Genomic DNA, 14,204 nt, shown 5'->3' with positions numbered 1-14,204 from the left:
TGAGCCATGGATCCCTCCCTGGACACTCTGTGGTTGGTGGTCTGGCCAGCCAACATTGTCCTTCCTCTGGGCTGTCAGTCCCCCTCCACTTCTCCAATACTTCTCTTTCTGACTAAACCTCTTTTGTTAATGTGTCCGATAAAAAGATGAACCTAAATCCAGAAGGAAGAGAGGGAGGGAGCGAGGGAAGGACAGAAGGAAGTAAAGAATGCCTGCGTCTCTGCTTCCTGGCGTGCCTATGAGGATAGCTGAAAAGCTTCTCTCTTGATAGGTAACAGTTTTAAACCTTGCAGAGATGAACATGATTGGTACTCTCGGCAAACTGACAAGGCCATGCCAGGACATCTTTAGCATGCTAATACAAACTAAGACGTTTAAAAGTTTGGATAAAATGAGCTTCAGAGAGGCAGTCACGCAGACAGGTGAGGAGTTTGAGGGGGCCTATGAAGAACGAGGGGTGGGGGTGCAGATGAAACCCAACTGGGAGCCTTATCAAAATGAGAACAGCCTGTACAGATAATGAAAGCTGGAAGAGCCTAATGAACAGGAATTATATTAGGCGGCAAACACATTAGCAAAAGCATGAGATATTTTTAATGGATTTTCATTCTTTTCCCGGTCTTTGTTGTTATTTGCTAGCGTGCTTTATGACTGTTCCAAACTTCCATTTGTATTTTCATTAGCTTCATTCTTTTCCACCGGCAGACATCAATTCTCTTTCCATGGGCCCTTACTTCAGAAATATATAGAACTAAAATGAATATGAGGGTTATAGCCCCCTCATGACACTTAGCTTAGTAATGAAGTCAAAATACCTTAGAGTCGCCACGTACATATTATCTGCAGAGGTAATTATCAAAAGAGGCATTCTGGGAGAGGGACATTCGGAGAATTTCCCTTATTATTGTTGAGGGAACATTTCTGTGGGACAAAAGCAAACAAGACAAAACAAAAACAGGTGAAGCCAGGTAGAAAAAAAATACCAAGTGGCAGAGAGATCGGTACAACAGCAAACCGTAATGGCTGAGCTTCAGGCCTGGAGAGATTGCTCCGTGAGCTAAGAGAACCTACTGTTCTAGCAACATCGTGTCGGAGTTTGGGTCACAACATCTACACCTTTTTTTTAAAAATCTTTTCAAAAAGATAGACTGACTGACTGACCGATCGACTGAGCCTCTCGTATCCACACAACACTATGTCTAGGCCTCAAGAGTACCAAGAATTTAGTGACAGTGATCCACAGCCCCCTGAACCTGACTAGGGAGACCAGGACAGGGGCATCCATGACAAGGCCAAGCCCATGTCAACAATGCACCTTCTCTGGAGACTTACTTCATCTGCTCTCCACAATGATAAGTAAGGGCGGAATACGGAAGCCAACTAATGTGGGGGAACTGTGTAGATCTGAAAAAAAAAAAAAAAACACAAGGGCTGGGTATGGTGGTATGTGTTTTTAGTCGCTAAGCTCCAGAAAAGGCGGTGAGAGCAGAGGCAGAGGATCTTTGTGAATTTGAGGCTAACTTGACCTACATAATGATCTCTAGAGCTGCCAGGACTACATAACGACCCTGTCAGAAAGGGAGGAAGGAAGTAAATAAGAAAGGAAGGAGGGAAGGAAGGAAGGAAGGAAGGACGGGAGGGAGGGAAGGAGGGACGGAGGGAGGGAGGGAGGGACGGAGGGACGGAGGAAGGAAGGAAGGAAGAAAAGAAAGAACGGAGGGAGGGAGGAAGGAGGGAGAGGAGAGGAGAGGAGAGAGAGAGAGAGAGAGAGAGAGACCCCCACAAGCATACCAATTGACAGCTGTTTGGTTGCTGTGGTTATCCCCTAGTGGCAAAGATAGATGCAGAAGAAGAAAGTGCACAGAGCTTCTACTATTGAGCGGAAAATCTGCAGGTTATAAATTTGTGAAGAGAACTCAGAAAGTTATTTTCATGAGGACGTAGTCTAGGAGTATGAGGCTAGAGGGGGGCTCCATGACACGTCCGTGCACACTAAGCAGCTTGTTTCCAGAGAACGAAAATTTCGTGTAAAAGGAATTAGTGGATAATGTTTGAGAGGATTCTGTTATCCGCGAGAAGTCTCGTGGGAAAAGGTTCCATGTGATTCTGAGCAGAGAAAAGACACAAGAAAAATGTTTCGGTAAAGAAATGTAACTGGATGTGCAAGTTATATCCACAAGGCACACCCTTGCAAGACCCATAAACCAGTTACGAAAGTGTTCAGTTTTTCACATGAGGGGGCATCTCCAGGGGATGACTCACCTGTCACACAGAAATCCACAATAAACACACCTGTGCTGATGGAATGACAGGTCATAGAATTCTACTAACGCTTCATGACGCCTGCCCCTCCCTTTGCACACTCTACGTTTCTTCAAATCTTATATCCATCACATGTCTCAGCACAGGGTCCCACGTTCTGCCTACCCCCCCTGTGCTACGGAATTGGAGTTAGGCTGGCTTCCTGCTCTCGAGCTGGACCTTGCCCTAGAGGCTTCCTCCTGGAGTCACTCTTGGCCTTCCTCATCAACCCATCTTTTCTTAAGTCTGGGAAATCAACCTACATCCATAAGCCTGGATTCCCGCTGGCTTAAACCAATGGACAAGAAAGAGGACATGCAAGTGGTTAGATATGCCAACAAAGAAAAGAGGAGTTAGAGAAAGGACTGAAGGAGCTGATGGGGGTTTGCAACCCCATAAGAACAACAGTATCAGCCAACCAAACACCTCAGAGCTCCCAGGGACTAAACCACCAACCAAAGAGTACACATGGAGGGACCCATGACTCCAACCGCATATGTAGCAGAAGATGGCATTGTTGGGCATCAATGAGAGGAGAGGCCCTTGGTCTTGTGAAGGCTCGATGCCCCAGTGTAGGGGAATGCCAGGCTGGAGAGGCAGAGGGAGTGGGTAGATGGGGGAGCACCCTTATGGAGGCAGAGGGTGGAGGGATGGGATGGGATGTTTCCAAAGGGGAAATTGGGAAACGGAATAACATTTGAAATATAAATAAAGAAAATATCCAATGAAAGAAGAGAAAAAAATCTAAAGCTTCAAGCTTCCTTGACCCTAAAAATATGTCCAAGAGCAGACACTGGTATGGATATCAACATCATATGTGCTTTTATATATGGTGATGAAATTAGTCATGTTTCTTTGTTAGAGTTACTATCACCATGTTGAAACATCATGACCAAAAGCAACTTGGGAAGGAAAGAGCTTATTTGGTTTATATATCCTAAATCACAGTCCACTGAGTCCAAGGCAGGAACCTGGAGGCAGGAACTGATGCACGGCTACAAGGGAGTGTTCTCTTGTTGTGCTGAAACACCAGGAGCTAAAGCGACTTGGGGAGGAGAACTTGGCTTGTGTCAAGTTGAAATAAACCTAGCCAGCACAGTCACAACAATATGGAAAAAAAAAAAAAAACTAGCACCAAGAAGAACTTCAGATCCAAACAGATCCACGGAGATAAGAATGGACAGAATCGCCCGTTTCTGCTAGATTTGGTTTCTTGAAACATGGATTGGTTTAGCAGTGTTTAATATTGTAGTAGAATCCTAATTGTAATAAAGCTCCAGTGGTCGGTATGTTTCCTGTGGCAGGCACAGCTTTAATCCTAGCAGCCAGGAGGTCCAGACGGGCAGGCAGATTGATGTGAATTCAAGGCCATCCTAGATTACCTTGCAAGTTCCAGGCTAGCCAGAACTACATACTAAAATCCAGTTGAAGGAAAGAAAGAAAAGAAAGAGAGGACAGGAAAAGAGAAGAGGATGGGAGTGAAGAAGAGAGGAGGGGAGAGGAGAGGAGGGGAGAGGAGAGGAGGGGAGAGGAGAGGAGGGGAGGGAAGGGGAGGGGAGGGAAGGGGAGAAGAAGAAAAGAAGAGAGGGGAGGAGAGGAGAAGAGAAGGGAGGAGAGGAGAGGAGAGGAGGGGAGGGGAGGGAAGGGGAGAAGAGGAAGAGAAGAGAGGGGAGGAGAGGAGAAGAGAAGGGAGAAGGGGAGAGGAGAGGAGGGGAGGGGAGGGGAGGGAAGGGAAGGGGAGGGGAGGGGAGGTGACAGTTTACCTTCAAAGCATCAAGCTGATGAGACCAGCAACCTCCTGTCTAGTCAACGTCTAGAGAACAATATTTGGAATATGAGTCTCAAGCAAAGAGCTTTAGAAGTGACTCGAAGGATTCTTCCATTCCAGGTATGTGCTTCAAGAAGTGTCTAGTGGAGTCCTCCTCAGTGTTCTGGCCTCTCACTGTTAAGTCTGAAGGGATGAATTATCTGGTTGTTTTACGATTTTACTTATGGCGTACTATACAGTACTGTGAAGTGTCACAGCTGTCACATGTACCTAACACAGTGCTAGCATTTTCTTGTAAATACAATCTTTCTGTGATATTCTAATATTGGTCATCAGCTGGATGCGGTAACGCATGCCTTTAATCTTGTCCTTGGCACTCAGAGGCAGGAGGATTTCTGGGAGCTCAAGACCAGTAAAGTCTACATGGCAAGTTCCAGGACACCTAGGGCTACTTAACAGAGAGACTCTGTCAAAAATAACAAAAAACAATAAAAATAAAAATAAAAACAAAATCTTATGACCAAAAGAATCAGTGTTCTTCTAAAGATTTTATTTTTAATTTATTTTCTGAACAAAAAAAAAAAAATACAAGCAAATTATAACCTTGCCTCAGAATGCAAGGCTATGACTTTCACTGTCAAATGCTCTTATAGCCTCAGGTGCACATGGAAGCAGAGAATGTCGCACTTTCTCTTGGTAACTAATAGCTACGATTATTTTGTGACCGCTATATATGTCAAACAATCGACTAGGTCTTTACATATACCATTTTTTAAGGTTATTTATCTATTTATTTATTTCATGTATATGAGTACATTGTAGCTGTTCTCAGACACACCAGAAGAGGGCGCCAGATCCCATTACAGATGGTTGTGAGCCACCATGTGGTGGCTGGGAATTGAACTCAGGTTCTCTGGAAGAGCAGTCAGTGCTCTTAACCGCTGAGCCATCTCTCCAGCCCATATACTATTTTTTTTTAATCTTCATGACTTTATAATAGAGTATATAAGATAACATTATTATATAAGAGAGTTTATAATATGAGGCTCAAAGATGCTTAAAGCATATCCACGTATATCGGTGTTATCTAGTGGCATCGCTATACAGTCTGTGTGGTGTTCTGAGCAATCGGTGGCACTCTTAATATTTAGTGATCAAGGGAATCTAACTGTAGAAATAATCAAACTCCACCCATTCCCAAGGACCTCAGCAGAAATTGAGGAACGTGCAGGCAGTTTTAGGAAAAGGATCAAGATGGGGCCTTTGCTGCTCCAGGAGTCCTGACCCTCAGAAACTTCGTGAACATTAACACGTCTGTTTGAGGTAATGAAACAGTCAGTAAGTTTATATGTGGCCTCTTAGAGCTGAAGGGGCGATAATAAACAAGGATTTGTGAGAACCTACTTCCAGGGGGTCAGGAATCTTGGGATCCTGGGAGTTTCAGAACACATACTAAGAAAGAGGAATGTGGGGGTTGGGGATTTAGCTCAGTGGTAGAGCACTTGCCTGGCAAGCGCAAGGCCCTGGGTTCGGTCCCCAGCTCCGAAAAAAAAAGAAAAAAAGAAAAAAGAAAAAAAAGAAAGAGGATTGTGGGCCCCAAAGGGTTTAAGAACTCCACAGAAGTACAACAAAGTCCACTAACCTGGACCCTTGGGCTCTCCTGTCTGAACCACCAACCAAACAACATACACGGGCTGGACCTGGGCCTCCCCGCACCTATGCAGATGTGCAGCTTGGCCTTCGTGCGGGTCTTGAGCAACTGGAGCAGGGGCTGCCCCAAAAGCTGTTGCCTGTCTGTTCTTCTAGCTGGGCTGCCTTGTGTGGCCTCAGTGGGAAAGGAAGCGCCTAGCCTTGCAGAGACTTGAAATGCCAGGGTGAGGCAATACCCTGGGGGCTCCCACGTCTAAGAGAAGGGGAGGGGTAATGAGGGAAAGATTGTAGGAAGGGGTGACTGGGAGGGGTCGGTGACTGGGACAAAAAGTGAATAAATAAATTTTTTTTTATTTTAAAAAAGAGTTAACTTTCTTTATCCTGTCTGCCCCCAGATTTACTTGACCAGTCGTTCCTGAGAGGCTCTGCCTGCTCAGATGGCGTTTCCCAGGGTCTAAGGTGGAGGTGACCCTGTACCTAACTCACATGTCACCGTGTAAGTTTGGTTTAGGAGCACACAGCGCTCAGTACTTAGCACTCTGTAAATATTAGAGAGTGAAAATTAAATAAATAAATCTTGAGAAACTGAGTACAACTACCCTCGCCTCCGCCCGCCCCCACCCCGGCTCTCAATTCTACAATCAATCTCCATTCTCGAGAAAAAGTGAGATACTCCCTAAAGTGTCAAATGCTGTTTCTGAGCCAGTGAAAACCACAGTTGCTTAACATCACACTATTGCGGTTGCCCACTTAGGTCTAGAGCCCTCCCGTCTCTGGCTGCATGGAGCGGTCTCTTTGACTAGCTTTCTATCTGACAACATCAAGACCTTCCTCCCTCCCTCCCTCCCTCCCTCCCTCCCTCCCTCCCTCCCTCCCTCCCTCCCTCCCTCCCTCTCTTACTTCCTTCAGAGTCGCTGGAGAACTGGACCCCAGCTCTTACAGAGAGGTCTCAGTTCATCTGTCTCCAAATCCAGTGTTAACGCTTAGCTCTGTTCCTCGTTGGGTGTTTGGTGAGGATTCAGAGAAAAAATGAAAAGGAAGACAAGGAGGGGGCAGGAGGAAAGAGTCACCAAAATGCCTTACCCTGGGATGTAGTAGTTACTCGAAGCTCTCTATTGTACACTTGGATTAGAAAGTTGGACTAATTCGTTTAAATAAATTACTTCATACTTCTTTCTCAGATACACTGAAATTTTTACATTCTATTTTTCTTTTGATGACAGCCCTAAAATACAAAGCATATAATTTCCTAATATCAGAAGATAGTGTTCTCTTCTGCTTCTCAGTTATTAAAAAGACTTCAAAGTCTTACGTCAGGCCACACCTCCTCTTGAAAGCTACTGTCTTCCAGCATTTTAACTAACCTTGATCTTCCTCCTGTCAGAAGACAAAATTACAACAAAGATGTAATTGGCTTTTCAATCCTAGAGTAGAGTGAGTGTTACAGTGAGCAACACAGAAAGATTGGCTTGAGAGAGGAAAAAAGGCCAAAGAAAGTTCTAGAAAAAGAGTCAAAAGCATCCTATTTCTTTCTGAGTTAGTCTCCTTATGGGATTAAAACAGAGATGGCCTCCTTACTTTGCTGACTTGGCACTGAAATCAGCTAATGCCTATTTCGTATTACTCCATATTTAATGAAACGGTGGTTTTCCAGGCTGAGAAATCCCCTGGGAGAGTCCATCTTCCAAACAGCTTTTGATTCTTTTGAGAGAGCAAGAGGATGACTGCAGCTATGAGTGGACCTAGAATTTGCACCATCTGTCAGACACCACCATCCAGCAGACTGGTCAGTGATATTCCTGAAGGGGTGGAAGGGGGTCCTTGAGTTTATTGGTAAGACCTGAAACCATGGGGGCCACATGGCCACATTAAATTCATGTAACAGGAACCAGGACCAAGAACTTACCAGACGCACCAGATCAGGGGGAGGGTGTGACCCTCCCTTACTAGGACCCCCATACAGAGACAAACACCGAACCCTGAGACTACAGGCTTCCATACCAAATTACCATCTGAGCTTTGTCGTGTGCATCAGGGACTCCCCAAATTGGCGGGGACGAACTAGGTCAGAGCTGGAAGCTGTAGGTGTTTCTGTGGAGGCAGCTGAGTCAGGGTTTGACATTGAAGCTGAAGGGTACAGCTGCCAGGTAGGTGGATGGTTGAACAGTGTCCAGGACAGTAAACAAGACAAGTAGACAGTTTGGTAAAGCTGCATTCATTCCATAACATACATACATACATACATATATATATATATATATATATATATATATATATATATATATATATACCGTGTGGTATGTGATATGAGAGTTGATATCAGTAATTAAAATCGGAATAAAGAAGATGCGTTCTCGCTTTGCGCTGATTACTAAGGAAGGCAGGCTTTATGACAAAATTGCTACCATTGAAACTGCCAAGTCTCTCGACTTTGTTGTCTGTCAGTCCGTGCTGGCCTGGTGGGAAGACTGGATCACATTCATTTGTGCTTCTGCCGCCGCGTGCTCGTGACCCTCGAACTGTCCTAGACTCTCCCAGCTTTGAAAACCTGGACCCTTCACATTTGATTTGGTTGCATGGACTCTGAATGTCCCCATTTCATTTTGGCCTGGCTTCCTCCAGCTTGTGGTGGGAGATACTGCAGTCCGAACCGTGAGTGTTCTGTAGACCGCTCAGTGCACTCTGAAGCGAGCGTCGCTATTTTATTGAAGAGGGATGTGCCCTGGCAGGTATGGAGGTCTTCATGTCTTGTTCTTCATCGACTTCCCACCAGCTAGCTGGTCCTAGAGCCTCTGAGGTCCTGTCTTCACCTCACACCTCCCTGCAGCAGACATTCACACTACTGTGTCCGGCTTTTGCATGGGCTCTGGGGATCAGAATTTAGATTAGCCATCAGGCTAACATGGCAAGCACGTTGCCCACTGAGCCATTTCCCCAGACCCTGAAACTGCTTTTGATGTTCAACGTGCTCAAAAATGGTTTTTATTTCCTAAATCTTTGTCTGTTTATTTTCCCATTTTTGCTTTTCCCTCATCTCTGTCCTTCTGATCTGACTTTGCATCTTTTTGTAGCACCCTTCTAGCATGTCCCCTAAAGAATATACTATGTTCTTGAAAGAGAGCACATACAGCACAGAGTCCCAAGTCTCTTAAAGATTTCAGGACAATCTCCCTGGCCTTGCTGTTGCCAAGTAACTACCATGAAGCCCTTGGAAGCATGTTTGTCTTTGGGGTCTACGGTTTCACTTGACGTGTCTTAGTTCAGACTTATTTCGAATATCTTTGTGGGGTGTGGTTAGACCCATAGAATTGGGGTGTTCGTTCTCTTTACATAATCCACATTATTTCTTCCAAATATTGTCTCCCACTTTTCTCTAGGCGTGTTCTGAAACTCAGAGTAGATGCGTGTGTAGTGTAAAATGTGCCATGTACGCAGCCCCATGGCTTTCTTATGAATTATTTACATTTCAATTCCAGAACCCTGTTTTTACAACTTTTGAAAATCTAACCTGATCATTTGAGGTAGAATGCTGCCCTTGCTTCCCCTGTCCTCTTCAAAATGTCAACACCCAGAGTGTGCACTGGCTGCTTCTGTAAGATGATGTCCCTAACTTGAAAATATCATCCTGAGTGAGGTAGCCCAATCACAAAAGAGCACACATGGCATGCACTCACTGATAAGTGGATATTAGCCTAAAAGCTTGAATTACCCAAGATACGATCCACAGACCACATGAAGCTCAAGAAGAAGGAAGACCAAAGAGTGGATGCTTCAGACCTTCTTAGAAGGGGGAACAAAATACGCACAGGAGGAAATACAGAGAGACAAAGGGTGGAGTAGACTGAAAAGCCACCCAGAGACTGCCCCTCCTGGGAATATATCCCATATGCAGTCACCAAACCCAGACAATACTGCCAATGCCAAGAAGTGCATGCTGACAGGAGCCTGATATAGCTGTCTGCTAAGAGGCTCTGCCAGAGCCTGACAAATACAGAGGCGGATGCTCACAGCCAACCATTGAACTAAGAACACAATCCCCAATGGAGGAGTTAGAGGAAGGATTGAAAAAGCTGAAGGGGTTTGCAACCCCATAAGAACAATATCAACCAACCAGAGCTCCCAGGGACCAAACCACCATCCCAAGAGAACACAGGGTTGGACCCATGGTTCCATGCATATATGTAGCAGAGGATGGCCTTGTTGGGCATCAATGAGAGGAGAGGCCCTTGGTCCTGTCAGGGCTCGATGCCCTAGTATAGGGGGATGTCAGGGTGGGGAGCTGGGAGGGAGTGGCTGGGTGGGTGAAGGAGCACCCTCATAGAGGCAGGGGGGTGGGATAGCGGGTTTCTGGAGGGGAAGGTAAATGGGATAACATTTAAATTGTAAATAAAAATGAAATTTAAAAAGAAGATGATGTTCCTACTGATGCCTGTGATTCTGCACACACCCTCCAATACTGCCACCACGTCTTCTTCTGCACAGGAATTCCATCTGTGAGATTCCTCCCAGACATTCATGGGGGGCAGAGTAGGAACAACAGAAATCTGAGCTTGCCTTGGCATTTAGATGGTGGTTTTTCAATGACAGAGTGGATTCTTTGCAACAACAAAGAGGATGTGATGTCTGACGATGGGTTGAAGACCTCTCAGGAACCGAACTTTATGTAGCTTCAAGTAGAGACAACTAAATGGCCTGAGCAGGTTGTGCTTATACATGTAGACACACACATGTAACAATAGCACGAAAGGGAAGGAGGCCATTACCTCAAGCATTCCACTCTTAGGCACTAGTGGGCATTCTTCACCAGGAGAGTCATTCTGATGCTACTTTAGGTCCCTGAGTCCCTGGTCTGGCAGTACACACACACACACACATACACACAAACACACACAAACACATGCATGCATGTACACACACACACATGTATACACATGCATGTGCACACACATACACACAAACACACACACAAACACACTCATACATGCACACACATACACATGTATACACATGCATGTGCACACACATACACACACAAACACACGCATGCATGCACACACATACACATGTATACACATGCATGTGCACACACACATACACACACAAACACACGCATGCATGTACACACATACACATGTATACACATGCATGTGCACACACATACACACACACACACACACACACACACACACACACACTGCTCCACACTGAACTAAAATCCCATAAACCCTTGAATCCTTCCTGATCGTGCATGGAAACGGTCCTTTTTCAGAACACAGTGGTGGCACCCAGTCAACAGTGAGATGGCTAATATGTAAGTTAATAGCTAGATAGCCAGGATATGCAACCCTCCTCCTTTCTTCAAACCAATTAGCCAACTAGGATTTGTCCTGCCTTGGGAAACAAGAGAAAATTTCTTCAGAGGAAAAAGAGGGACAGCATATTGATTGAAGTGTTTCCACAGTGTAAGGCATTCACATTGTTATGACATTGTTCTAGTGACATCTTTTGAAGTCTCCTCAGAGAGAAGGCCTGTTTAATAGTAAGCAGAATGCAGCTCGATACTGGAATCCTGGAATCTATACACTGAACAATAGGGAAATATCTGTATGTCCTGGCTATCGTCCGCATGCCCTCTTTGTCCTTTCCAAGCTGCAAATTCCACTCTTGCACAGGATTTGTGCATTAAACAGCACCGCCCACGGTTCCGTGGGTCTTTTTGTTTTTGCTCTTAGAGTAGAGGACTTCGGAGAAGAGAAGCCATGTGTGCAAATAATATTATCAGTCACCAGGCATTAGAAGAATTGCTCTCCCTTCTCCCTATAATGCCCATATTTTTCTTTCTTTCTTTTTCTTTTCCTTCCCTTTTTTTAAGGATTATCTGAGCCTGCCACTTGGTTCCTCAACACAATTGAACACGTAATTACTATGTAAATTTGAGCTTCCACCTGCTTCTGGAAGAGCAGAGAGCATTTGGTACTAGAGATTTCAAAGCATTCATCATTTGAAATATGGTACATTTGACTTAATCTGTAAAATGAAGATAATTCTTATCTGCCTTGCAGGGCTTACTTTGAGGGATTAATTACTTAATTTTGGTTAAGCAATTTGAACATAAAAGTCATTACTTAAATGAAGGTGGGGTCCTGCTATTCAAAACAGGAACTGCTGGCTCGTCCACACAGAAGAAAAAAAAAGTCCCTTTGTTTATTTGTGTTACTATTATTCTAATATCTGATCAATAATTATCCAATTATTTCATACTAAAAATGCCATATACCTTTTCCTAGAGACCTAGTATGCATGTATTGTTGTTCTTTAACTAGTAGTATTGATGTTCTTTAACTAGTAGTATTCTTGTTCTTTAACTAGTAGTATTGATGTTCTTTAACTAACTAGTAGTATTGATATTCTTTAACTAGTAGTATTCTTGTTCTTTAACTAGTAGTATTGATGTTCTTTAACTAGTAGTATTCTTGTTCTTTAACTAGTAGTATTGATGTTCTTTAACTAGTAGTATTCTTGTTCTTTAACTAGTAGTATTGATGTTCTTTAACTAGTAGCATTCTTGTTCTTTAACTGTAGTACTGATCACATCCTTGCTATTAAAGTCTGTGAACCCCAATACTGTGATTTAACCTATTTCATAAAATAGGCCCACTGACATTATTTTAAGTTAGGATATTTGGGGGCGGGGGACCAGAAATTCTCTTTGGAGAAATCACTCCTTAGCATAAAATAAAAATAATTTGTATGCAGAGAGATTCACTTTTAAAAATCAAGGACCCGGGGCTGGGGATTTAGCTCAGTGGTAGAGCACTTACCTAGGAAGCGCAGGGCCCTGGGTTCGGTCCCCAGCTCCGAAAAAAAAAGAACTAAAAAAAAAAAAAAAAAAAAAAAAAAAAAATCAAGGACCCAGACCAATTTACAAACAATACAATCTGGTCTAACAATTAAAAATGTCCTACTGTGTTTGCTGTCGACTCCTGGTCATACATGGAATACTCAAGAAATAATTATTCATTAAAAAACCTCTGCAAGCTTGGTCTTCACATGGGTCCCGAACAACTGGAGCGGGAGCTGTCCCAAAAGCTGTTGCCTGTGCATGGGATATGTTCTTCTAGCTGGGCTGCCTTATCTGGCTTCAGTGGGAGAGGGGACACACCCAGCCTCACAGACTTGATGTGCCTGGGTGGGGGGATACCAAGAGGACTTCACCTGCTCAGAGGAGAAGGAGAGGTGGGGAGGGGAAGGATTGTGAGAAGGTTGACCAGGAGGGAGCAGTGAGTAGAATGTAAAGTAAATAAATAAATAGGGGTTGGGGATTTAGCTCAGTGGTAGAGCACTTGCCTAGGAGGTGCAAGGCCCTGGGTTCGGTCCCCAGCTCCGAAAAAAAGAACCAAAAAAAAAAAAAAAAAAAAAAAAACCAAGGGACAAGGGTCCAAACGTTGTCCAGGAAATGTCTCACAGGAGAGAAGACCGGTGACGCTGTGTGTGTCTGTTTCGGAGGGGAGATCTTGGATGGTACAAGAAAGCAGGAAGAAGCTGTGGTACAAGAACTGGCTGACGATGAGGCTATGGTGCAGACGAGCAAAGTCTTAAGAGCCATTTTAGAGCCTTTCCTCAGAGCAACAAAAAATAACTGAAGTGTGGAACAGTCACACAAAAATGTTTCTACAAAGAGTTATCTTATTCCTGCAATATATCCAGAACGTGTATAAATCAATAAAAAAATCGATTCTAGATACTAGACTCTCACGTTTTTACATTTTAAAAAAATGTTATGTATTCATTAAAATTAAACTTAGCTGACATGTGAAAGACGTTTATAACAATATTAAAATTAAAATGTCATAAGCCGCACACCCTGTGAGACACACTGAAGTCCAGCTGCGTCCCAACGTAACTTGAGTGTTAAGGTAAGTACAACCTGACAAGATGGTGAAATGGACTTTTTACCCAATATTCTGCACTCTGATTGGGTCTTCACACTGCACTCTCCCATAAAGGATTCATAAGACTTTATTTAATTTAGCTTCACCAAGAATCTCAGACTGAGTTTTCTCTAAGCGACCGGAGCACATGGGAAGTTTGTGGAAGAATGGCTGTCCTCCGAGAGTAAGAATCGATGCTACAAAGCCCACACTCGCTGGTGAACGTGGGGACAGATGGAGCCTAGAATAGCAGTCGTGAGTGAAGTGACTTGATTTCTCGGGTGTCAGGTTAGCATCATCAGTATAACGGGTAGCAACGTCACGGGGCCCCACTCCTGAGACCAGGAGAAACCACAAAGGAAGCGTAGAGTTCCGAGAGGAACAGCAGCCAACACTCACGCGGCCAAAGGAGATACGAAAGGATACAGAAAGCTAACGGAGCCCCGGGAAAGGAAAGCCATGGCCTTTCTAATGTCTAAACCTAAGCCACCTAAATATTCCACAGTTGATTAGAAACACCAGACCAGTGTTCTTTTTTTTTTTTTTACTTTTTT

General features: G+C 44.1%; 1 long non-coding RNA gene across 1 annotated transcript in view; it reads right to left on the bottom strand.

Moving 5' to 3' along the window:
• Window positions 1–567: 567 nt before the first annotated feature.
• Window positions 568–14,204, bottom strand: part of LOC108352699 (uncharacterized) — a 35,643-nt gene continuing 22,006 nt past the window's right edge. The window contains exons 3-7 of the long non-coding RNA XR_015637254.1: window positions 6,803–6,944; window positions 5,712–6,037; window positions 4,065–4,252; window positions 816–921; window positions 568–733 (exon numbers count right to left, since the gene is read on the bottom strand). This is a non-coding gene — a long non-coding RNA (uncharacterized LOC108352699). The remainder of the gene's footprint in view (window positions 734–815; window positions 922–4,064; window positions 4,253–5,711; window positions 6,038–6,802; window positions 6,945–14,204) is intronic.

This window comes from Rattus norvegicus, chromosome 14, assembly GCF_021556685.1.
Source record: "Rattus norvegicus strain SHRSP/BbbUtx chromosome 14, alternate assembly SHRSP_T2T, whole genome shotgun sequence".
NCBI lineage: Eukaryota > Metazoa > Chordata > Mammalia > Rodentia > Muridae > Rattus > Rattus norvegicus.
Note: the sequence above shows the minus strand (reverse complement) of the source record. Positions and strands in the feature narration are given on the sequence as shown.